We start from the raw sequence: 24,437 nt of genomic DNA on the forward strand, positions 1-24,437 counted from the left end.
TTGTATGACCCACCTCTACTTCTCACTTTCTGTATGACTCAGGTCAAGCTGCTCTTGGGCCTATTTCCTCAGCTTTTAAAAAGGAGTCGGGGAGGGGGTCATTGTACCAGAAGACCTTGGCAACCCCTAAGCTGCCTTATTGCTCTAAATCTAGGATTCATCCAATTGTAGAAAGAGAACCATGGTTTTCCTGGGTCAAAGTTGAGGTCTCTTCCTGGGGATGGATCCCCATAGGAAAGGAAGGCAATTGACTCAAGTGGGAGGCACCAGCGGCTTGCCTTCCTTGTCTTGGTTCTGGATTGGAACACTTTGAACGGTGGGTCAGAAAGGTGCTTGTGAACTTTTGATTCTGGGTCAGAGAGCTGTCCTGGACTGAGGGCTGAGAATTTGGTGCAAGTATACTGAGTGCTCACTAGAGACTTGATCTTAACCCCCTCAGTATGGCAGCTCTGAGCCTGGCTGCAGAAGGATAGAGCTGTCAGACCAGACATTAAGGGTAAGCTTAGGGTTTCACATTGTTCTGTAGCAAAGTCAAGGCGGCCAGGACCTCCAAGGCCATCAAGTTCATTTCAGTTCTCAGGAGTCCGTGGAAGGTGTCCTTTGACCTTTTGTTCTAGGTGATTTGTTAGCTTCGCTTCACCTCCATTTTCTTCTCTATAAAATGAGGGTGGTAAAAGCACCTTGCTCTGAAGGTTGTTGTAAGGACCATAGGAGCTAACATATGTCCCTTGAGGCACTCATGCCTAAGCACTTTCCGTGTCTGATGGCAAGTCTTGTTCACTGGTCTTATTTTTCTGTCTTTCTTCTCTAAGGTGGTTTCCCAAAGAGTAGATTTCCAAGCCTTTGTTCCAGCGAAGAGAACTGATAAATCAATAAATTAGCCAATAAGTGTTCATGAAGTGCTTATAGTTGCTAAGTTCTGGATATGTAGAGAGGAAGCAAGAGACTTTCCCCAGCTCTTCACAACTCCTGTTTTAAGAACACATCCATTCTAATGGGGGAGACTGAGTCAGAGCCAACACAATACAAAGTAGACTGGGGGGTGGGGGTAGAACTAGGAGCTGGGTCAGCTAGAAAAGGGCTCCTGGAAGAAGTGGCCAGTGAGCATGGGAGCTGGGGCGTCTTAGAGTGGGGTGATGGCCTTCCTGGCCACACCTGAATGGAAGCCCATGGAGAAGGAACACCAAGTGGTCCTGAATATGGCAGATGTATTCATGGTGGTTAAGCCTCTGTAGGAAATGCCGGTGATGGAGGGAAATATTTGGACTGTCATTTCCTGTAGGTTGTTTGGCCCGTTTAAGTTCGGGGGAAGCTTTGGTGCTTGGGCCCAAGGCAGGGGTGGGGAGCCTGGGACCCATGTGACCCGAGAGGGGGTCCAGCTGAGGCATTTTGAATTTTCTGTTCATTTTGTCTAGTCCTTTTTGGTTCATGCTAGTTGGATGTTCCAGGTGGTTCTGACCCCACTGGTCTTGTCCTGCCTTTGAGGAAACAGCATTTCTCCTTTTCTGTTTGAAAATTAGTCACTCACTCTGTTCACAAAGAAGATAAGGTCAGGAGCCACAGTCCTCTTTCATTTTTCAAATCCACCCCATGATTCCCAGATGCTTTTCCAGAACCTTTCTGAGGACAAGTCACAAACAGTGGGACAGAGAGAGAGAAAGAGCTTTCAGCCTGCTTCTGGCCTTTGTTCCTTAATTCTTCCTCAACAGGGTTTACTGAGCACCATGAAACAGTGCCCCATCTGTGGAGTGCCTGGTGAAGCCAGAAGCAACCCAGTAATGGGGACTGCCATGTTGTTGGCTTGTTTGGAATCCATCTTTACGTTTTCTCCTGTATCCTGTCTCACAGATGGTGCGTAACCTGTGATTCTCTTCATTCGGATCTATTCGATTTCCTTCATCATCCTGAGCCTGGAGGGGGCAATGAGGAAGTATTCAATGTAATTGCTTCCTTCTCCAAGGTGAGCTTGGGAGACACCCTTCCAAGGGGCCATGACTTTGCATGGGTCCTGGCTTCCTTTTTCACAAAGATGACTCCAATCTTCTAAGAACACATCAGTTCACTGGTCTTTGGACAATAGAGCTCATATCTGGAGTAACAACGGTGACTGTTTTCAGACTCTTAAGAATCATCTGCCTTGTAGTCTGAAGATGTCATAGGACTGTAGCCCACTGGGCGGCAAAGGTGTTGGATTGCTTTAGGTATCACAGATCATAGTTACAACCAAAGAAAATTCCTTGGCAGTTATTTACACATAAATAAATGGGTCTCAATTCAATCACAATGAAATCTTTTCTGTCTTTTCCTTGGGGGTAGCTGGTTGGCACAAGGGATCAGGGCTGTGCCAGGACTGGAGTTAGAAAGATCTGAGTCCAAATCCAGCCTTGCTAGCTGTGTGATCCTGGGCAAATAACTTAACCTCTGTTTGCTTCAGTTTCCTTATCTGTGAAATGGAGGTGAACAGCACCCACCTTCCAGAGTTGTTGTGGGGATCCAATAAAGATAATACGTGTAAAAACACGCAGAAAATGCTATATAAATGTTAGATGTCAATATGATGTTTCACTTCTATATTCTGTTGGTGGATTCATTCTCATTTTCAACTGCTCCTACGTGCTCATCAGTATGTAAACACTTTTTCCCCTTGGGGTATGCTTTTTTTCCCACTGGAGAAAATTAATTTTAATGCTGTATCGTTTGATTACTAATATTAAAATATAGCACACCCTTTTTTGAAGCCCCACCTTTCAGCCTAGCTCTGAGAGAGACCTCTCCCATTCCTGTTGAGGAATGGAATGACAATCTAGCCCCTCCCAGGGCCTGCTGTAGGTAGGTCTCCTTCAAGCTAAACACAGAAGCCAACCACAGCTTGGGCGGGCTTGCGGCCTAGCTTGCTAATGAAAGTTGGGGGTGACTAGGTCTACACAGGGGAAACGAAACCAGGGACATCTAGAGCCTAGACTGCTGGAGGCAGCCTGAGTCCCGTGACCAGGCCACATTTCCCCAGCTATTCTTACAGCGATGAAGTAATCCGAGTGCAGAATTCAGCCCACCTCCTCATTAAACTTCCACCAATCAGGGCTGGCCTATGTTTACCAGGGGCGCCCTGCTGAGGCGCCCTGCTGAGGCGCTGACAGAAGGAAGAGAAGTGGATTTAAAGTGGCCTGGGATGCTCCTTGGTCACCTAGAGAGCCCACTAGCCTCGTTTTATTGGTGATTTGCCAGCTTTGCTAATAAATGCACAATTATACCTTATTCCAGGTTCGTTGCATTAGACACTTTGGGGAGCTCTCCCTTGGGCGAGATCTAGGACTCTACAGCGGAGCCCAGTGAGAAAATCACTTCACTCTATGGCCGGGCCCATGTTCCTTTATAAAACTCCTCTGATTTCCGTTTTGTTACTAATTTGGATAAATGGGTTTTCTTGGATGACTGCTGTTTCCAGTGTGTCCATGGTGGAGCAGCTATTTGCATTTAGGGAGTCAAGCCTTGGGTAGAAAGCATGGAGTCCCCCCCCACGCCCCACTAACAACATTTAAGAAAGCACATAGATAGAATTCCAGCTCGATGCTGCCTTCCTCTGAGGAGAGCAGTGTCCACTGGTTCCTTCCTGCCTTTCTGTCTTTGGAAAGTTGGGCGGGGAGGGGGGGAAGGGGGGGAGAGGGGAAAGGCAGGTACGGAGGAGGCTAGAGACCTCTGACTTCTTGAGCCAGCCCCTCACTTAGAGCTCTCCCCCTCGTTGGAAAGCTCCAAGTCTTCAAAATACCATAAGACCCTGGAAAAATAGGACTGGGCCCTCTATGGCACTGTTGGCGTAGAGAGATGAGGAAAAGCACCAGGCTCTATGCTGCCAGGCCAAAGGAATCCTTAAGAGAAAGGCCTCACTCCTTGGCGGCCTCAGTGAACCTGGCTGCGCTGCTGACCCAGGTGTGCCATGGGACTCAGCCACCCCGACTGCCCGCAGCCCAAGGTGGGCCTCACCCTGACTCGGCCGGCAATGCCACCCTTTTGTGGCACCAGCTATTGCTATTAGAAGGGGCCCCTTGTCAGAGGATCCCAAGGGGGACCTTTAGACCCAGAGAGAAGCTGAACCTAAGCACTGCCGCACTCAGAGGCCAGGAGGATCAGAGGGCAGTGGTGGGTGGCCTTTGCGTGGCAGCGTTTACCCTGGCGACAAGTACAGAGCAGACAAAGTCTCTGCTCTCCGCCCCAAGACCCTAGTTCCTTCCTCCCTCCGGGTCTAAGAGGGACGCTCCTGAGAGGCTGGGCATGGGGTGGGGTGGGAGTGGGGCAGAGGTCCCTGAGAAGTGAAGCAGGAGGGACACGGGAGGCCAGGGCTGCCCCCCAGAGCATCCCCCAACCCCTAGTGAGTTAGCAGACAGGCGGCTGAGTCTGGGAGAGAGGGAAGGCGAGGCAGGGGCTAGCCTGGACATTTTGTCCGAGGTTCTCTGACAGGAGGGGGAATGCGGGGCTTGGGGGTGTTGGGGTTCCCCTCCCCCTACCCCCACTCCCAGAACTGTGGTCCGGGATGCAGGACAGCGTGACCCCGGGGGGCTCATCGGCTGGTAGCCACCTAGGGGCAAGGAACTGTCCAGCATTCTAAAGGCCAGAGCCAAGCCACCTTATGTGGACCTCGTGGCGCAACGGTAGCGCGTCTGACTCCAGATCAGAAGGTTGCGTGTTCGAGTCACGTCGAGGTCAGACTACCGTTTTCATAAACGTTTTTGGAGCCGGTTCGGCAGCCGCATCTCTAACCCTCCCCCTGAGCCGCGGTGCTCCTGGTCTCTCGCACCCTCCTCGCATCTGCAGAATCCCTTAGGCGCCCATCCCCCTGCTCTAACCCTGGGCAGCTACTCGCGTGCCCTCTCGCTCTTCGCGTGCCAAGGCCTGGCCCTCCGATGCCTCCATCCCGCCAGGGTACCATGGCCTATCCTGGCATTTTTGGACCCAACCCTTGGAACGAATTTTTAAAGCAGAAAAAGGGAAATTTCAGCAGAACTTTCCAAGATTCGGTGAAAATGGGCTACGAGGATGCGATCAGCTCCGCCCCTCCCCCCTCCACCTTTGCCAGGCAGGAAAGGAGGGCAGGGACGAAGGAGTCTTCTCATATTTTCGGCTTTGGGGCTCAGTTGTTCACTGTCCTTCCTGGCTCCAAGCCCGTTGCCCCTTCCTTCATCGACAGCTGCCGTCCTGGCTAAGTCTCCGGAGCTTTGGGGTTAGGCACCAGAGTCGTCCTGTCTCCCTAGACCACGGAGGACCCCAAGGGTTCCTTCGGGACTTTGCCTCTTCCCAGTCCTAGGTAAATGTCGGTAGTAAGATGGAGGGAGCGAGCTCTAAACTGTAGGGGAGGAGCAGGGTAGGTGGGCCCTGGCTCCCTAGGGAGTCCTAGAGGGAAGGGACGCTTGGCGGCTCGCGAAGGAGACGAAGTTTCCCGGGAAAGGCGCAGAGGGGTTGGGTATGTAGACAAGCAGGTATGGCCCTGAAGACAATCCCATCTTGACCCACCTATGAAGGGGTGGGGGCCAAAATGGAGCTTGGTAAAGCAAAGGAACTACCAGGGGTGGGGTTCGAACCCACGAGAGCAGCTGCTCATTGGATCTTAAGTCCAACGCCTTAACCACTCGGCCACCCTGGTTCTCGGGGAGCAAAGCTGTCCAATATCATCTACATTAACTTCCCACATGTCAGTCAATATGGCAGATTGTCGTCTTACATACAGTACGTCTGCAGGAGGCAGTTGAAATGTTCCTGGAGTGAGGGGCAGGGGAGCAAGAAGAAAGAAAGAAGCAATGGAGGATAATTGAAGGAAAGAAGGAAGAAAGGAAGGCGAGTTGGATGAAAGGAGTTTCGAAAAGAAGGAAAGAAGACTGGAATAAAAATTAAAATAGATAGTAAGTAGGAAAGAAGGAAAGAATGAAGGAGGAATTTGTGGAGAGAATTTGATGAAGAAAGGAGGCATAGGAGGAAGGAAGGAAGGATGGATGAAAGGATAGAAGGAAGGATGGATGGAAGAATAGAAGGAAGGAGAACATATGAAAAAATGAAGGAAACATTTGTGGAAGGAATGTGGGAAGAATGGAAGAAGGAAACAGGAAGGAATGAGAGATGGGGGGATAGAGAAAAGGAAAGAAAGAATGTAATGAAAGTAGGAAGAAGGAATGAAGGGGGTATTTGTGGAAGGATGAAGTAAGGACAGAAAGAAGAATGAAAGAAGGAGAAAAGCATTTGTGGAAGAATGGAAGGAAGTAAGAAAAGATGGAAGGAAGGAAGCAAGATGGTTGAAGTAGTGCACGAGGCATTTGTGGAAGGAATAAATGTTACTAGCTAGGCTTGTAGTAGGCACAACGATCTTCAGAAACGATGAGCAAATGACCTGCCAGATCTCACATTGGTGGAATTTCTTAATTTCCGTTTTAATTTAGCTGCAGTTTGGCTGACAAGATCTCATGATCTTTGATGAGTAGAAAGCCCAAGGAACTTAAATTCGTGCTTGGAAATTGTATCCGCACTGTAAATTATCATTATAAACCATTTTGAAATAAATGCCTCATTCAATGATTCACATGTTAGGCTAATGTTAAGTTTTAACTTGTCAGGAACCTCAACAGCTCAATGCATAATGTAAAGGGATGTTATCTCTATATAATCTCATGTATTGTAAAACATGAAACAAGACTTACAATTTGGGTGACATTAATTCAGTTGAACATGTTTGCACATTGCTTTACATCACAGTTCATTCATTCTAGAAGCCTAAATCACTTGATAACAATAGAAAACAATGAACTAGTTCTCATCCCATTGCAGGAGCTATGGTTTGAACTTAGCAGTTACGGGCACAATAAAGTATAGTCTGTCTGTCTGAACTTTTCCTTCAAGATTCCAACAAAGCCTTCTGCACTCTAAGTTTATTCATAAATAAGGCAGATACAAGAACCCAGAGAATCATTTCCACAAAGCGTAATTGGGAAAATTGTAGGTGTTGAGGCTACTATCCACGTAAAAGTAGGTGTTTCCTCATCCTTTGAGGAAGCACCATTTGTTGGACCTAATTCCTCTCAAAATGTCATGCTGTGCAGCAAGCAGAATGACCCTGGAGAATAAATCATCCACCCTGCTCCCAAAGTCACCCATCCTCATGCTAAAGAAGACTCATTCACCCCTTTCACAAAGGTGTTTACTTGGCGCTGATGAAGAGGATTGGCCAGAGCCTGAGATTATGATACAGGAATGTCACTGTCACTGGTACCTTCAAAGGTCTCTGCCACTCCTCTTAGGGCAATAAGTTTTTATTACTTTTGACTTTACCATGTACTCTAAAATTCAACAGCTTTCTTCACATTTGAACTGTTTTCTTAATTTCTGTTCTATTGTATAAAAGCAACTTTTATTTCGATTACTGGTACTTAAATGTGTCAAGAAACTAACAAGGAAGCACTTTTTCTCTAACTCTGAAAAATCATCATCCCTAATTGTCTCCCCCTTTTATAAAATTTGTGATTTTTCTAATACTGTAAATTATTAAATTATTGTATCTAATTAATCAGTCTTATGTTTGTCTCTCATCAAAAGAAAAGTTAATTTTCTGATGATTTTAAATTAACAGAAATCCTTATCATACTAACTTAATTTTTGGATTCAACTAAATCAAACATAGCTATATAACCACTAATGTTAATAATTTCAAATTTTGTAAGAGCCACTAACTGCCAAGATTTAAACTTTCAGGTCCCATTGTTATCAATTAGTTTATGCTTTTAATTTTATAAGATTAACTGAAATAGAAAAGTGATAAGGAGACTACAGTTTCTGGGATGTAATTGTGGTTCTGTTAAATGTAAATTAAACAACAGTACCTTTTATAAATTGTTTGATGCTTGTGTGACGGTCAGTTGTGTCTCTCTGTGACCCCATTTGGGGTTTTCTTGGCAAAGATATTAAAATGGTTTGCCATTTCATTCTCCAGCTGATTTTACAGACCTGGGGCCAACAGGGTTGAGTAACTTTCCCAGGGTCACAGCTAATGTCTGAGGCAAGATTCAAACTGCTTTGGGAAACTGGACCTGAGTAGGTAGAGATCCAGTCTCAATCTTTAGTTCACCAACATATTACTTTGATGTTAAATAGCAAACATATTTCATTTTTCGAAGTAACCTAATAGATATGTCAATTTCTGTTTTCATCAAACTTTACAATGTTTTATTCCTATTTAAATAATTTAAACAAATCTCTATCTACTGGAACCCCTTCCCCCAACTTATCAAAATACTCATAAAAACATTCAAATAATAATTTAGAAATTTTCAGCAAAGAAAATATTTTAAATCACTTAATTTAGTCTCTAGTTAGTTTTTTAAATGTCTTTTACCTCTGCAATTGCCCATGTGACCAGTGTTAGAAATATAGAGCAAAAAAAGACACTTGTCTTTTCTGAAGACTTTTGAAAGTTTCACTTTTTGCAGTCTTATTCCTTTGGCTAATTAAACTAAAGGAAACAGCTAGGTTGAGTTGTTAGGACATGGAAACCAAACAAACACTTGGAAACCCTTGATGGCATAGATGAGCATAACACACAGAAAAGACAGACACCCTCATACTCTCATGCTATAAATTTTTTAAAGATTTGTCCAGTGTTCCCTTTTTATTCCTGTTCTGTATATTCCTATTTTTCTTTCTGCAGTCTCTAGTGAAATGCTCCCTTTTGCGGCAATAAAAGCAAACCTGTTCTTGGAGGAGGTTTTGTGGCAAAAGTCACAAAGAAGCCCCAGGCACTTAGATAGTGGCCAAGATAGCTTGAGGTTTCTGCCTAGGTTCCCTTTATTCTTTATCTCTTCCTTATTGAGTAATTTCTGGGGTAACAAGATAGAGTTTTAAGCATGTCATTTCTCTGGACTGGGTGACATCAGTTATAAAATTCTTTTGGAAAGGAAAACCACCAACAACTGGTCCCTTTCATTCAAAAGAGGTTAGATATCTTACCACCGTAGAAGAAATAGGGTGGAGGAGTAAATAATATGGTGGAGGATACCCAGAGTCAGGACAGAAAAGTCAAGGGCAGGTCCTTTAAAGAGTGGTGGACATGTCCCATCAGACAGAGCTGCCCTACATGAAATCTACTCGTGATGAATGTTCAGTGGTCATCAGTTTCTCTGATATGCAATAATCCGAAGTATCAAATTTAGGGTCAGAATTCCCATCAGAACAGAGAAGCTAAACTCTTACACCCTCTCCCACTGAGGCTGATACAATCAAGTTCAAATCTGATCTATAAACAGAGACCAGAGACAATTCCCAATCAATAATTAAGATAAAAATAAAATGGGATATAAATTTTCAATTTCATGGAAACCATTTTGCGAAACATCTGTCTGAAATAAGTTGAAGCAAAGAAGCTGTTTCACCCCTGACTTATAGTATCACTCTCAATACTCAGTGACACTTTGCATGGACCGTGGAAATGCCATTACCCTTAAGTTATGGAAGGATGAAGGTGGTAAAGGCTGCCATCCCATTTCTACTTTTGCTTACCATGTTTAGACACCATTACCTTTGAAGGCAATTAAGTAAGCAGCTGATTTGACAAACAGCCAGAAAGTGTACATTTCATTGTAGGGGATGCGGGGAAATATTTTTCCCACCCATTCAATCATTTCATGTTGAAGTATGGTCTTCCTTTCTTGGCATGGTAGTTTCTAGAAGATTGTGGGTACGGCTCAAATCTTGTAATCATATCACATCAGACAAAAAGAGAACAAATGTGTGCTGTCAGTTGTGGGATGTGGAACAAATGACCCCCAGGGTCCCTTCCAGCTCTGACGTTCGAAGGTTCCAGGAAGGTATGACATGCCAACCATCTCAGGACATTCTTTGTGTTTTGACCTGGCAGATTTCAAGTCATGCCCAAGTCATCAAGCCAGAAATCTCCTACTCCACAATGAAAAAAGTGAGTTTGACAAATAAAACAACACAGAAAAAGTATGCTCTCAGAGGTGCAGGTGGGAGGGAATCAGTGGAGAAGTATTTATTTAACACATACTACGTTCTTGCAAGGGCAAGTTCAGTTCTGACATTCTAGGTTTCTAAGACTATGTAACAGCTTAGGAGTCCAAGGAGTCTCTCTTTCTTGACTTGGCAGCTTCTAGATATTCACTGGAACAGAGAGTCCATGACTGATAACTAGTCAGGTGGGAAAGCATAGCTTATTCCTTTAAGAATGTGTCCATCGATGGTTATCTGCCGCTAATGTAGAAAAAAATAGGATTCTAAGGCTACATCTGTAGAAACAGAAAATGTCTCTATTCTTTTTCCTTCACATCATTAAAGAATAACAGGCTTTAAAAAAACACCAACTTATTTCATGGAGAGAGTTGCATGAGAATTTAAAAATAGGAAACACTGGGTAGCAATATATGTCTCATTGTCCAGCTCTACTGAGTTTCTCTTACCACCCTCACTGCTCACATGGCCAAAATCAATGCAACTTTTAAAGAACTCCTTCACAGAAACTTATCTTAATAAGAAAATCATAAGGAATTCCCAAATTCTTTTCCATGGGAGTTGGTTCTCTCTGATTTTCTTGTATTCTAATAACTGAACTACAGAATGTAGGAAGAGATCATGTTCGCTAAAAGTGTCCCCTTGCCCTTGGGATTTTTAAAATGAGGTATCAAAACATAGTCCTACTAATCCCTACATCACTTCCTGGAGGTGCTTAACCAGAGAGTTATCCTTTCTGTCCCATTGAGACAAATCAGGAAAAAAAATGTAAACCCGAATTCCAAGTCTTCTAACTTTTCCTAAGACAGACATTTCCTGAGTTTTGGAAGACGGATACTCTGATAGCATGTTTCTAGAATTTTCTTTTGTAAAACAGATAACTCTTAAGTTTCATCCAGTTCTAGATCTCTGACACTCTAAGTCCAATGTTACTAACCAAAGATTAAAAATAAAAGATACACTTGACTCTTTCAAAAGCAATCATTGAACCATTGGGTTCTTCCTTTAAGAAAATATTTGTCACATATAAGAAATGATATTTATAAGTTTAAATTATTATATAAGATGCCCTCACTATTTCCCAATAATGTTGGGAACTTTTACATGTTTTTTAACAAGATCTTAGAATTACATAATTTAATATGTTTCTCCATACACATTTGGAAATACCTAGTCATCTGCCTGCTCTGGCTACCAAAAAATGGATCCCATGACAATAAGCATATGGGAGTTGGTAGAGAGAGTTTCCCACCAAGACCACGTGTGGATTACTCTCTGTGTTTTATCATCTTTTCCTAAATTTCTGGACATGATGAAAAGTTGACAACCTTAGCTAGCATCAGGATGGCAAGTTGACCTGTCCAGGAAGGGAAGACAGGACCCTCTTCCTTCCCACCCCTATTATTTCCTGTTCCTAAGATCAGCAATGTTGGCCTGGGTTGGTTCCCTGGGTTATAACTTCTTACCCATCCCCAACCCCATCTCTGCTAAACCATCCCTCCAAAATGAGTTGGTTATTTACAGAATTTTGTTTTCATTTTTAAATATTGACTTCAATGCCTGACCAAACTGACATAAAGGAATGAAACTAATCTGTGTAGGTGGTTTGTTGAGTCAATAGCATTCTGTGGCCTTTTGCAGAGTACAACAACACTTTCATCTGATTATTACTTAATGACTAATTCAGAGATGAAGGCAGGAGGTCTGTCACTTTCCCCATTTTTAACAGCAATCATGTTATATGAAAGGAAATACATGAATTTTCCTTAAATCTTTTTTGCTACCTTCTTGCCAAACAAACTGAACAAAGTATGTATTTCTTTAGAACAGAAGTATGTTTTGGTCTTTACATAAGAGTTATGCTTTTTAAGGGTTTTTGTGGTAGAATCTACTATCCCATCCCTCCTATCTTAGCTGACCATTTTTGCTTCACACACACACACATATACACACACACATACACACACACACACACACTACCCCCCATTACATGCTAAAACCATTTTTTAATATTTGGGTTTTTTTTAAGTTCTGAGTTCCAAATTCTGTCCCTCTGTCCCCCTGAGAAGGTAAAAAGATATAGTTTATATATGTGCAATCATATAAAATACTTTCATATTAATCATTTTGTACAAGATTCAAGTAAAAGAAAAAGAATAAAAAAAAGTGAAAAATACCTTGCTTCAGTCTGTATTCAGAACCTCTGGAGGTGGATAGTGCACTTTATCATGAGTCTTTTGGGATTGTCTTGGATCACTGTATTGCTGAGAATATTTAAGTCATTCACAACTGATCATCATTACAATGTTGCTGTTACTGTGTATGATGTTCTCCTGGTTCTGTTCACTTCACTCTGCATCAGTTCACGTAAGTTGTTCCAGGGTTCTGAAATTCTCCTGCTTGTCGTTTCTTATATCTGCTGACCATTTTTAACAGCCATCCCTTTGAAGGCAGTTAGTAAGCGGCTGACTTGAGAAGCCAAAGTAGAAACATATCCTGCTAAATTCAGGGGGGCAAATTACCCCTAAAGTTTCAATTTGTCAAAGATGGTCAGACATTCCATTCTTAAAAGAAGAGTATCTCTTGATGAGAAAGCTTCCTGTCTCCACTTCGGCTCTTGAATAAATCTGGACATAATAAGTACTGTCAAAATAAATCAGTTAAGAGTTTAGTAGAAATGACAAAATAAATGCTGCTTTTGCTCAACAATAATTGGGCTGAAGGTCATCTTCTATCATGTCTTTCTATTTTACACCATTAATGAAAAGCAGTGTTATTACAACTTTGTTTATGGTGAATACTCAGTATAAAATGAAAATGAGTCCTCCCCAAATGCCAATGATTTGGGCAACTCTCACTTTAGTTCTTTACAGATTTTCACATGATGAAATAAATATTCCCTTCTGCAGACTGAAGATTATCCAGTCATCTTCCTGGCAATGACGTCCAATGCAATAGGTAGGAGTGGGGGTGTGGTCCAGGGAGGAGCCTTCTTGTAACAAACATTTGGGGAACCACACTATATCTTGTCATCCTTTTCTAAAACTGCATATTAGGTGTGCCTACAATATTCAAAGTCCTGATTAGAATCAGAAAGGGAAAAGTGGCCTTATTTCCTTTCCCTGGGAACTCTAATTTTGACCTGGGTTAGGTCACTTTGATTTTCTTGTGTTTGAAAACTGAAATTAAGAAAATTCAGGAGGGAATTCATGTTAACTATTTGTCATAACTCAGTGTGTGTGTGTGTGTGTGTGTGTGTGTGTGTGTGTGTGTGTGTATGTGAATTTGTTTTTTGGACTGTCTTGAAGAGGAAGAGAATGGGAGTCTCTGCAAAGACATGTATTTCCAATATTGACTCTCAGAGTTGGAATTTGCCCAAACAAGAAACATGGCTTTCTAAATGTCCCAGTAGAGAAATCTAGCTATAGTTCATGGGCCCTAGTGACCTCTCTGCCCCTGGGAATGGTCCTCCTAGCCCAGAAACATTTTTTTTTTCATTATAATCATTTTATTTGTTTTCAGTATCCCACAATCATCTCCATACATTCTAGACTTTTCCCTCCCCCATCCCTCCCCCCTACCTCTTCACCCTCTCCCCAAGACGGCATACAATTTTATATAGGTTCTACACATACATTCTTATTAAATACATTTTCACCTTACTCATGTTGCATAGAAGAATTAAAATGAATGGAAGAAATCATAAAACAAACCAAAATATAATACAAAAGAAAATGATCTGTTTCATTTTGTGATCGAATTCCATAGTTCTTTCTCTGGATGTGGAGGGCATCTTGCCTCAAGAGACCATTGGGAATTTTTTAAGTCCCTGCATTGCAATGAAGTATCAAGTCTGCCAGAAAAATTCCTTGCACCCTATGGCTGTTGCCATGCACAAAGTTCTCCTGGTCCTGCTCCCCTCACTCAGCATCAGTTCATATAAGTTTTTCCAGGCCTCTCTGAAGTCTTCCTGTTAATCATTTCTTATAGCACAATAGCATTCCATTACCTTCGTATACCACAATTTATTCAGCCATTCCCCAACTGATGGGCATCCCCTTGATTTCCAGTTTTTGGCCACCACAAAGAGAGTTGCTATAAATATTTTTGTACATGTGGGACCCTTTCCCATTTTTATGATCTCTTTGGGATACAGTCCCAGAAGCGATATTGCTGGGTCAAAGGATATGCACATTTTTGTAGCCCTTTGGGCATAGTTCCAAATTGCTCTCCAGAATGGTTGGGATCAGCTCACAGCTCCACCAACAATGAATTAGTGTTCCAACTCTCCCACATCTTCTCCAACATTTATCATCTTCCTGTTTTGTCATGCTAGCCAATCTAATAGATGTGATGTGGTGTCTCAAAGTTGTTTTGATTTGTATCTCTCTAATCAATAGTGATTTAGAGCATTTTTCCATATGACTATGGATAGCTTTAATTTCTTCCTTTGATAACTTCCTGTTCATATCCTTTGATCATTTATCAATTGGCGACCCAGAAATATTTTTGCAGTTAGCATACATGGATCAGTAACATAGGGTTTGCCAAACTACAGGATGCTAATGGAGCTGAACATTTTCTCTCTTTCTCTTTCTTCATAAGGTTCTGAAAGGCAATGAAAGCCAAGCCTTAAATGGAACCTCAACTTGACTGCCTTAAGCCTACCTAATAGCTGATAATCTTTATAGTGAAGAGGTGTGTGTAGCCAGTATCCATCAGTGACTCGGCAATCCGAAGTGTGGGAGTTAGTAGAGAAAATAGGGTCAGATATTTAGAGAGTAAAGGGACAAAGTTAGTTTGAAAAATTTCACATTGTAGATATGGGACAAAAACTAGCAGAATGTGACATAAATGAAGGAGTAAAGATGGATTTGTCACATAAAGTGAAAAAAAGAAAATCCAGAGCCCTTAGAGGATGTAGGAGATAAATTTGTTAGAGGCTCATCAGTCTTCTTACCATTCGTCTCAGTCTGAGTGATGATGTAGGTGATAACTTGGGCTCCTCAGAGCAGCTAGTGTTAAGAACATCAGGACACAGAGTAAATTTAGAATTGCTGTATTGGGTGGGGGATGGGAATAAGTATGGACATAGTACCTGGTATATACTGGGCATTGTGCTAAACATTTTACAATTTTATCTCATTTGATCCTCAAAATCCTGGAAGGTTTTTATCTGTTATTATCTCAATTTTACATTTGAGGAAACTGAGGCAAACAGGAGTTAAGTGTGTAAGGTCATATAGCTATTAATTGTCTGAGTGTGGATTTGAACTCAGGTTTCCCTGACTGGAAGCCCAACTGTCTCTCCACTGTGCCACCAGCTGCCTCTTAACTGCCTGTTTAGTTGATTTAGATCTAGAAATGGCGGAACCCTACATTCAGCAACACTTTCAATGACATGTTATTGAAAATAGAACAGCTGATATAAAAAATATTGAAGGAGGTGAATTTTATTTGAGTTCCTCACTTTCTTCATTTCATATCCTGGAGTGATCTTCAGACTAATCAATAAATATAGGGTTGAAACAGGTTTTTTTAGGCTGCATCAATTTAGAGAAACATTTGTCCCTAAAGTTGGGAATTCCCTTCCCTCCCTTTATGATTGTTTCTCTTTCTTTCTTTTCTTTTCCCCTTCCCATTTTTCTTTCTTCTTTCTTTTCCTTTCTTCACCTAGCGATCTTTCCTTCTTTCTGAGTTGGGAAAAGGGAGGTCCAAAATAAAGCCCCATACTAAGATGACAAACAAAACTTTATCAAAAGGATTTATTTTACAAACTTGAAAAAAAATTGTGGAATCTCAACAGTCATCCAGATCAGGGCCTTATTAACTGGCAGTGTTTGATTAGGCTTCTACAATTTTGACCCCACTAAGATAAACCAGAAAAACTGCTTCTTCTAGCTCCAAATCTCTCAATTTTGATCCTTGCCATGACCTTACATTTTATTTTCCACAGATTAAAAATGAAAATAAATACATTTGGGCTGCACCAAATCTTTTAGAAAATAAAGGTCATATATGAGAAAAAATCATCACAAATTTATTATTAATAGCTAAAGGACTTCAACAGTTTTCCTATACCCTTGGACTTAATTCTTCTGAGAATTTTGGCGTTACGCAATGGATTCTTCTGTCTTATGAAAACACAGAAACATCTTATCATCCCTGAGCCTTAGTGAAGTGCAAGTGGGTCCCAGCTAGATAGGCTGATGAGATGGGGTAGACAGCAAGCAGTCTTGCCCCCAAAAATCCTGTGGGAGTTGCTCTGTGAGTCTGCTGGTCCAGTTAGGGCATTATGGATCTCCACGAAAATGAAGGGCTCTCTATCCTGGAAAAGGGAAGCTGGGCCCTTCCTCTTGCCCTATGCTGCCCAAATGCACTGCTTAGGCATGGGCATTCTGCCCACTTTTGTTACTGCCCCAAAATGACTAAGGTCATAAAGAAGGACTTGTCGAGATTATCTGCTGGCTGTCCTCATTAAGTCCATTTGTCTTTAGGAACTTTGAAGCCTTTTTTTTTTTCTGAATTAACTTGGAGCAACAAGCATGGGTTTTAACTGCGGTGGATAGCATCACCCCCCACACTTGGTCACGCTTTTCATAGAGCACAGGAGGCCTTTTACCTGCCATTACTTAAGCATTGGTGTGGTGAAATCTGCTCTCCCACCTCTCCTACTCCTTCCAGTGTTTCACAGCATCTCTCTTTGAAGATCAGTCAGGTGAGTAGATGATTCAACAAGCAAAGCCACAGCCCCATACTGCTGGACAGAGTAGAAGCAAAGGAGCAACCTGCCTCTAAAGCCCCCTTCTGTCCCAATATTCTCTCAGTCTCAATGACATTGCTTCCCAGACTCATAAGAATTGTGGCGCTTTCTTGATCAGGTAATTTCCAGGTGATTCCTGTGTGTGCGACCAGGTGAGCCAGGGGTAATGGTTCTCTTACATAGGTCTGAGTTAGTACAACCAAGAATTATTTATCAGTACAAACAATGGCTGCTTTTGCTAAATGGTAATTGGGTTAATGGTCATTTTCCTCAGTAGTTTTTTATTTCACATCATTAAAGAGTAACAAGATTATGACAACTTGGTTCATGGAGAGCATTTGCCATAAAAGAGAAAGTGTAAAGTCCAGGATGGCAATGTGTGTCTTTCTCAAAACATCATCTACTCCTTGTGGGTTGGTTCTTGCCAACCTACAAGATTGGGACTATTAAATTAATCCTCTCTGAACTGATTCTACCTTGCTAATAATAAAGAAGACTCAAATAACTTGATCTGTCCAAGCTAAATGTCAGAATTTTAACATCATAAAATTGAATATGATGGCACATTCAGATTGAGAAGTGTCTAATCATCAACCCACCCTGGCTACCTAAAATCAGAACATGCTTCAATAGGATAAAGAAGATGGTAGAAATACCTATCCTATCCAAACAAGACCATGTGACTGACACTCTGTTAATTAGGCTATTCAGTTATGAAACTCCAAGCATGAAATGGATCTACACATTTTCAAGTGCTGTCTTGATGAAGAAAAAGAAAGTGGATCCTTCTTGCTTTCACTATAATTGGTGGATTGGTGCTTTTTAACTAATTTTTTAAATTCCCAAAACTACTAAGGGAGTAAAACATGGAGTTTTAAACTCTTACACTCTGACCCCCCACTTCTGCCCTCTCAAAAAACTGATTCGTTATTTGAGGGTTAACTTGAGTTGTTTTTTTTGGTAGTCCCTTTATTTCCTTTTCTGAGATGGGGTTACTTAAGATCTCTATCAGATCTTCTCATAATTTGGAGTGTTATATATTTTGAAGGTATTCCTCTATTGCTTTTATGTTCTCAGTTTTGTTAGCAGAAAAGTGTCTATATTGTATTCTGATTATTATTTTTATTTTTCGGAAATTCACCTGCTCATTTGCTATTTTATTGATTTGGTTTTCTGCTCCCTTCTTTTCCATTAGATTAGCTAAGAATTTATCAATATGATTAGTCTTTTCAAAGCGTCAGCTTTTAGTTTCATTACTTTTATGTATTTTTGTTTCTAATATTGTTTTGTTTTTAATATCTCAATTTCCCCTCTAAAATTTAATATCTCCCCTTTTAAAAATGTTTATTTGTTGGCTTTCTGATTTTTTAGGTGCAGATTCAATTCATTAATCCTTTCTTTTTCTATTTTATTAGTATGTGATGGTAAGGCTATGTTTTTTCCCCTGAGAACTGCTTTGCTCATCTCAGAAATTTTGCTGTGTAGTTTCATCAATATTTTATTTTACACAGTTATTTTCTATATTTTTGTTCTTTGAATCATACATTATTTAAGATTTCTTTGTTAGGTCTCCATTTGGGTCTATATCTTTTATTTGTGTTCCCTGAAACAATTTCTATTTTTATTGTATTATGGTCTATAAATTTGATGGTTTCTGTCATTTTATACTTCTTTGCAATATCTTTGTGCCTTAGTGCATGGTTGATTTTTATCAAATTTCCATGTGGTGCAGAGTAATATGTCTATTCTTTTATTGTGAGAAGATGCCATAAGTCTTTTAACTCTAATTTTTCTTGTTCAGTTTCCTATTTTCCCTTTTGTTTATCTTTCTATTTGACTTTATTATCTAGACTATTATTAGATTATTATCCCAAACTGACAGAGGGATGCTGAAGTCTCCTGTCTCTATTGTGTTACTATCTCTGTCTTCTTGAAGCTCAGATAATGTTTCCTGGATGGCTCGTGGAGTATTTCAGTTTATTACTGACACTGGTGGGTTGTCTATGGTTCCTTTCAGCATATTCTAATTTCCTTGTTTATCTCTTTACTTTTTTCTAATGTTTATTTATTTATTTTTAGTTTTCAATATTCATTTCCACAAAATTATGAGTTCCAAATTTTCTCCCCATCTCTCCCCTCTCCCCACCCCAAAATATTGTTCATTCTGATTACCATTTCCCCCAATCTACCCTCCCTTCTATCACACCCTTCCCTTCCCTGATTCCCATCTTCTCTCTTTTCTTGTAGGGCAAGATAAATTTCTATACCCTGTTGCCTGTATTTATTATTTCCAGGTTGCATGCAAAAACAATTCTCAACCTTCATTCCTAAAACTCTGAGTTCTAACTTCTCTCCCTTCCCTCCTCCCCACCTATCCCCACTGAGAAGGCAAGCAATTCAATATAGTCTATATATGTATACTTTTGTAAAAGACTTCCATAAATATAAGACTAACTATATTTTCCTCCATCCTATCCTGCCCCTCATGTATTCTATTCTCACTTTTGAGCTTGTCCCTACCCAAAAGTGTTTACTTCTAATTACTTCCTCCTCCCATTTGCCCTCCCTTCTATCATCCCCCCCCACACACACTACTTATCCCCTTCTTCCCTACTTTCCTGTAGTGTAAGATAGATTTTCATACCAAATTGAGTGTGCATGTTATTCCCTCCTTAAGCCAAATGTGATGAGAGTAAGCTTCACTTTTTCCCTCTCACTTCCCCCCTTCCCCCTCCATTGAAAAAGCTTTTTCTTGCCTCTTTCATGAGAGATATTCTGCCCCATTCCATTTCTCCCTTTCTCCTCCCAATATGTTCCTCTCTCATCCCCTGATTTTATTTTTTTAGGTATCATCCCTTCCTATTCACCTGACTCTGTGCTCTCTGTGTGTGTGCGTGTGTGTATAATCCCTCCAACTACCCAAATACAGAGAAAAGTTTCTAGTTACAAATATTATCTTTCCATGTAGGAATGTAAACAGTTCAACTTTAGTAAGTCCCTTATGATTTTCCTTTCTTGTTTACTTTTTCATGCTTCTCCTCATTCTTGTGTTTGAAAGTCAAATTTTCTATTCAGCTCCAGTCTTTTCCTCAAGAATGCTTGAAAGTCCTGTATTTCATTGAATGACCATTTTTTCCCCTGAAGTATTATACTCAGTTTTGCTTGGTAGGTGATTCTTGGTTTTAATCCTAGTTCCTTTGACTTCTGGAATATCATATTCTAAGCCCTTCAATCCCTTAATGTAGAAGGTACTAGATCTTGTGTTATCCTGATTGTATTTCCACAATACTAGAATTGTTTCTTTCTAATTGCTTGTAATATTTTCTCCTTGACCTGGGAACTCTGGAATTTGGCTACAACATTCCTAGGAGTTTCTCTTTTTGCATCTCTTTTAGGAGGTGATCGGTAGATTCTTCCAGTAGGATGCTGTGCTCTTGCCTCAGACTTGGTGGAGTGCTACATAGCTCTCAGCATGTGGCATTGGGTCCTGGTGTGCCATGCCACTCTAGTTCTTTGTTCCTTAGTTCTCTGGGCCAGCCCTGCTAATTCAGACCCTGCTTCCCTGACACTGGCAAGTCAGAACTTTGTACTGATATTTCTGGGTTGCAGTCCCTGGCAGGCTCTGTTCCTGAAGGACTGTGGTCAAGCTGGCAGCCTGAACAAAGCCTCCATGGCACTGGAAAGAAGGAGGGTGCACCTTTGATGCAGATGTGAATATTGACAGAAACCTCTGTTGTGGTCTGTTAGTGAAGCTGGTAATGTGGGCATCAGGGGAAGGGGGAGTACTGAGTGAACTCAGGGATAGTGAGTGTCAGTACATGAATTTTTTAAAATCTTTTCGATTTGGGGTATTCTAGGCCATAGACACAGCTGACTTTGCTTTATTTTGGTGCATAATTTCTGTTTTGGGAGGTTTGAGAGGTTGTGGGGATTAGAGAAAAAGTCTGGTCTGCCATCTTGTTACTCAGAAGTCTGATCATAGAACCTTAGATCCAGGTTGGAAGGGGTCTCAGACCAGCCCATGGATTTGTTTTGCCCCATTCTCTTCAATGCCTGCTGGCCTTCTGTGAGGCAGACACTGATTTTCTTATGGGGCTATTTGGACTGTCCTTTGCCAGACTTTGTAAAGAGCATCTGAACACTTCAACTCCATCATTATTTCAGGATTAATGTAGTAAAGCCCAATGGAATGTGTTCACTGCATCTTTTTTCCCCCCACAGACAACAATGGGGGATTAATATCATCATTAAAAATTTTTTTGTCACCTCTTCAGCAAACAACAAAGTGGAGGAAATGTGGGTGTGTTTTAAAGTAGTGTAATCTGTCTCTTTGTTTTGATTTTATTAATTATTTTAATGTGTTTTTTTTTTTTTCTTTCACACTGGCTAAAAGCACTGGGTCTGGCATCAGGAAGGCTTGAGTTCAAATGTGACTTCAGACACTTTCTAACTGTGTGACCCTGGGCAAATCAAGTCACCTGTTTACCTCCATTTCTTCAACTGGAATGTGGAGATGATAATAGCATAATATTATTATGAAGATAAAAATAATAACAATCTCGCAGGCTCTTATGAGGACCCAATGAGATAACATCTGGAAGGATGCTGAACACAGAGAGCACACAGTAGGCCCTCTATCAAGGCTTATTCCCTTCCCTTTTCAGCACAGGCATCCTTCCCTGTGTACATCCTCTGAATGGGAGGAGGTCAGGGCAGAAGTGGACAACACCTTCTCTCAGTAAGTAGTCTTTAAGATAAATTGTGACTGGTTTTCTGCATCATTTCCCCCCAGCATCAGTTCCTAGGTGGGCTCTTCTGGAACATTTTCTTTTCTTTTCTTTTTTTTTTGTCAATTATAAAGCTGACCTTTATTAGATTTCTACCTTTTCCCTGAAACCTTAGGAAGTTTCCTTTTCTCTATCACGACTAAAAACCACCTCAACCACCCGCCTGATTTTCTTGTGTTTTTCCTCCCAAAGAGCTTTGGAGGCTCCAACGGGAAGGAACAAAGAAAAAGAAATAACCTCTTGAAAGGCATAAATGCCTCCTCCCAGACATGGAAATGGAAAAGAAAGTCGTCATGAAAATCGTGCGGAGGGAGAGCTCAGAGTGGTGGCGAACTTAGAAGAATTGGGACCGGACAGCTCCCCCTGCTGGGCGCTGTTCTCACAGTGAGAGAAAGGACAAAAGGAAGGGATGCGCAAGCCAGCCACTTCTCGAGAGCCTGCTCCCCTCGTTTTTTAAACAAGTAAAACACCCCTTCGCCATGACAATGACAGAACCTTAAGGTTTACCCGTTCCACGTTTACATGATCTCGGCCCAGGTTACCCAGCTAGGGAGCGTCTCCAAGGCCAGCTGCCTGAGACGATGTGAGGAAGAAGAGGCAGATGATGAACAATTAAAATGTTTGTCCAGTGAAGAGGGGGAAGGAGCTGTGGGGGAGGGTTGACCGCAGCGCCTCTCTCTTTCTTCCTAATATTCCAGCTGAGGGGGCTCCGAGGGGCAGGGGTAATTCACAAAAGTGGTGCCAGCTGCAGATTCACCAGAGGACTATAGGAGGGGAGATCTATAGAAGATCATAATTGGGGGTGCCCCCAATTTCAAGGGGCTGTGGGGGCAGGGACAGGGCTATTTTCCTCATCAGCAGGTCTATTCAGGCTGCTCTCAGAAAAATGGGACAAGTGGTTACCAAGGAGACCACACAATGCCAATTATTAATGTGCAGCTCTGAATGTTGTATGGGAAGCTGCAGCGTATTATAAGCAATTTTGGAATTATACGTTTGTGGTGTGCTTGTCTCTATATGAAGGTGCTTCTTTGTACGTGCTAAAATGGAAAGTATGAAAGCACCATTGTTTAAGAGCTCTACAGAGTATATTGCGTTACCATCTAGGCTTTAAATTGTTTAGGATTTCTGTTTGTTGGAAATGAAATTCAGGGCTTCAAGGGGTCACCACAATGCCCAGAGTACCCGACCTGGAATCAGAAAGACTTCAGTTCAGATCCAGCCTCAGACACCAGCTGAGTGACATGCTGGGCAAGGCACTTCACCCTCTTTGCCTCAGTTTCCTCCTCTGTAAAGTGAGCATTATAATAGCACCTTTCTCCCAGGGTTGTTATGAAGATCAAATGAGATAAGAATTAGAAAGCCCTTAGCATAGTGTCTGGCACACAGTGGGTGTGTAATACATATCAGCTGTTATGATGTTGTTTACTGCATAGTGGAATGACGTTCTTGTTGATAGACTTGTAACTATGTCCTCTGTTCACTCCTGATGATTGTCGTCACAGTCATTTGTGGGTAACCCACGCATTTGACCAGTCTACCGCAGGAGAGGGCAGAACAAGACAATCCACTTTAGGATGTTGCTAGGGGAGATGGGATAAAGGGACGTGGGCATTCAGAATTCTCTTACCAGCTCTGCTGTTGGTCTTTTCATTTTGTCTGTTCCCAATTTTCTTCCTATGACAAACGTCCACGAAGCTGAGCCTTTTCAGATACCAAAAAAAAAAAAAAAAAAAAGCAGGTGATCTATGAAATCACGATTCCCTATTATGTGTAGATTATTTTAAAATGTACAGAAAATAAGAGAGACAGTGGGAGGTTAGAAGAGTTGACCCTATCTATGCCTTCCCATGTAATATTCACTTATATAAAATTGTCACATAAATATATAAATGTTTTTACGTAGATGCGCATGTATCTATGTGTACAGAAGTGTAGATTCATATGTACCTATGTGTACATTCATGTATGTATATGTGTGTGCCTGTGTAGAGAGAGTGGACTGTCCCTACGTGTAATATTGACACTGGTGGGATGTGGGTTGAGGGAAATTCCTCCCCCAGTATTCCTTACCCACTTGTAAGTTGGAAGGGAAATCAGTATCTGGGAGGGCCTGTGTATATATCAGTAATAGATTCAAAAGAGGAGCAGCTTGGTCCCTGTGGTGATGCTCCTCCTTTCCTTAGTCCCAGGCTGGCTTGCAAAATTCCTCATGCATCTCCTAGGGGCTTTAGGTCATTTACTCTCCACAGCTGCCCACCTCTCCTACACATCATGTGATCAGGCTAAGGAATATTTTTGCAGACTGACAGTGACATGTTTGCAATTCAGGTGGGATGGAGGAGGGATGGGGGATGGGGGACTGAAGATCACTAGGCTGTCTCCCTGTGCTCTGCTCTGGGGTTTCATATGTCTTCTGCTTTTTCTCTCCATCTTTGCCCAAATCTCTTTTGATGTAGCTAACAGAAAGCACACACACAGAATAAATTGTTGCTTTTCTCTTTATATGGTGGTGGGGGCTAAACTGTAGGAATAAAGCAGACAGAAAAGCATATAGGTCACAATCTATGCAGTTCACATATTTGCCTTTTCCTATTTGGGTTCTGGATGGATGAATGGATATCCTAGCTCTTTTCTTGCTCTGCCCTGGGAAGGGAACAGTCCTTCTGCATACATCCATGCCTAGAAGGCAGAGAAATGAGGGAGGAGGACTACCAGGTCTTTACAAGAAGGAAGGCCAGATGATGTAGAGATAGCTAGAAAGCCCACAAGGTGATGAGAAGTATAAGAGAGGAGACAGATCCACACCATCCAATCAACCCTCCATTCATTCATCCACCCACGCACCATTCCCCCATCATTCTATCTTTTCAATTATCATCTGTCCCTTT

At 41.7% G+C, this 24,437-nt stretch overlaps 1 protein-coding gene and 2 non-coding genes across 3 annotated transcripts in view; 2 read left to right on the forward strand and 1 right to left on the reverse strand.

The window, feature by feature from the left end:
• LOC140517691 (scavenger receptor cysteine-rich type 1 protein M130-like) overlaps positions 1-2,278 on the forward strand; it is a 34,811-nt gene extending 32,533 nt beyond the window's left edge. Inside the window, exon 17 of the mRNA XM_072629152.1 lies at positions 1,849-2,278. The gene's annotated coding sequence lies outside the window, so the exon portion shown is untranslated. The remainder of the gene's footprint in view (positions 1-1,848) is intronic.
• Positions 2,279-4,629: 2,351 nt separating this feature from the next.
• TRNAW-CCA (transfer RNA tryptophan (anticodon CCA)) lies at positions 4,630-4,701 on the forward strand. Its single transcript has one exon. It is a non-coding gene; the product is annotated as a tRNA-Trp (tRNA).
• Positions 4,702-5,552: 851 nt separating this feature from the next.
• On the reverse strand, positions 5,553-5,635 carry TRNAL-UAA (transfer RNA leucine (anticodon UAA)). The gene has a single exon. It is a non-coding gene; the product is annotated as a tRNA-Leu (tRNA).
• Positions 5,636-24,437: the final 18,802 nt, after the last annotated feature.

The sequence above is a fragment of the Notamacropus eugenii genome, chromosome 1, assembly GCF_028372415.1.
Source record: "Notamacropus eugenii isolate mMacEug1 chromosome 1, mMacEug1.pri_v2, whole genome shotgun sequence".
Lineage (NCBI taxonomy): Eukaryota > Metazoa > Chordata > Mammalia > Diprotodontia > Macropodidae > Notamacropus > Notamacropus eugenii.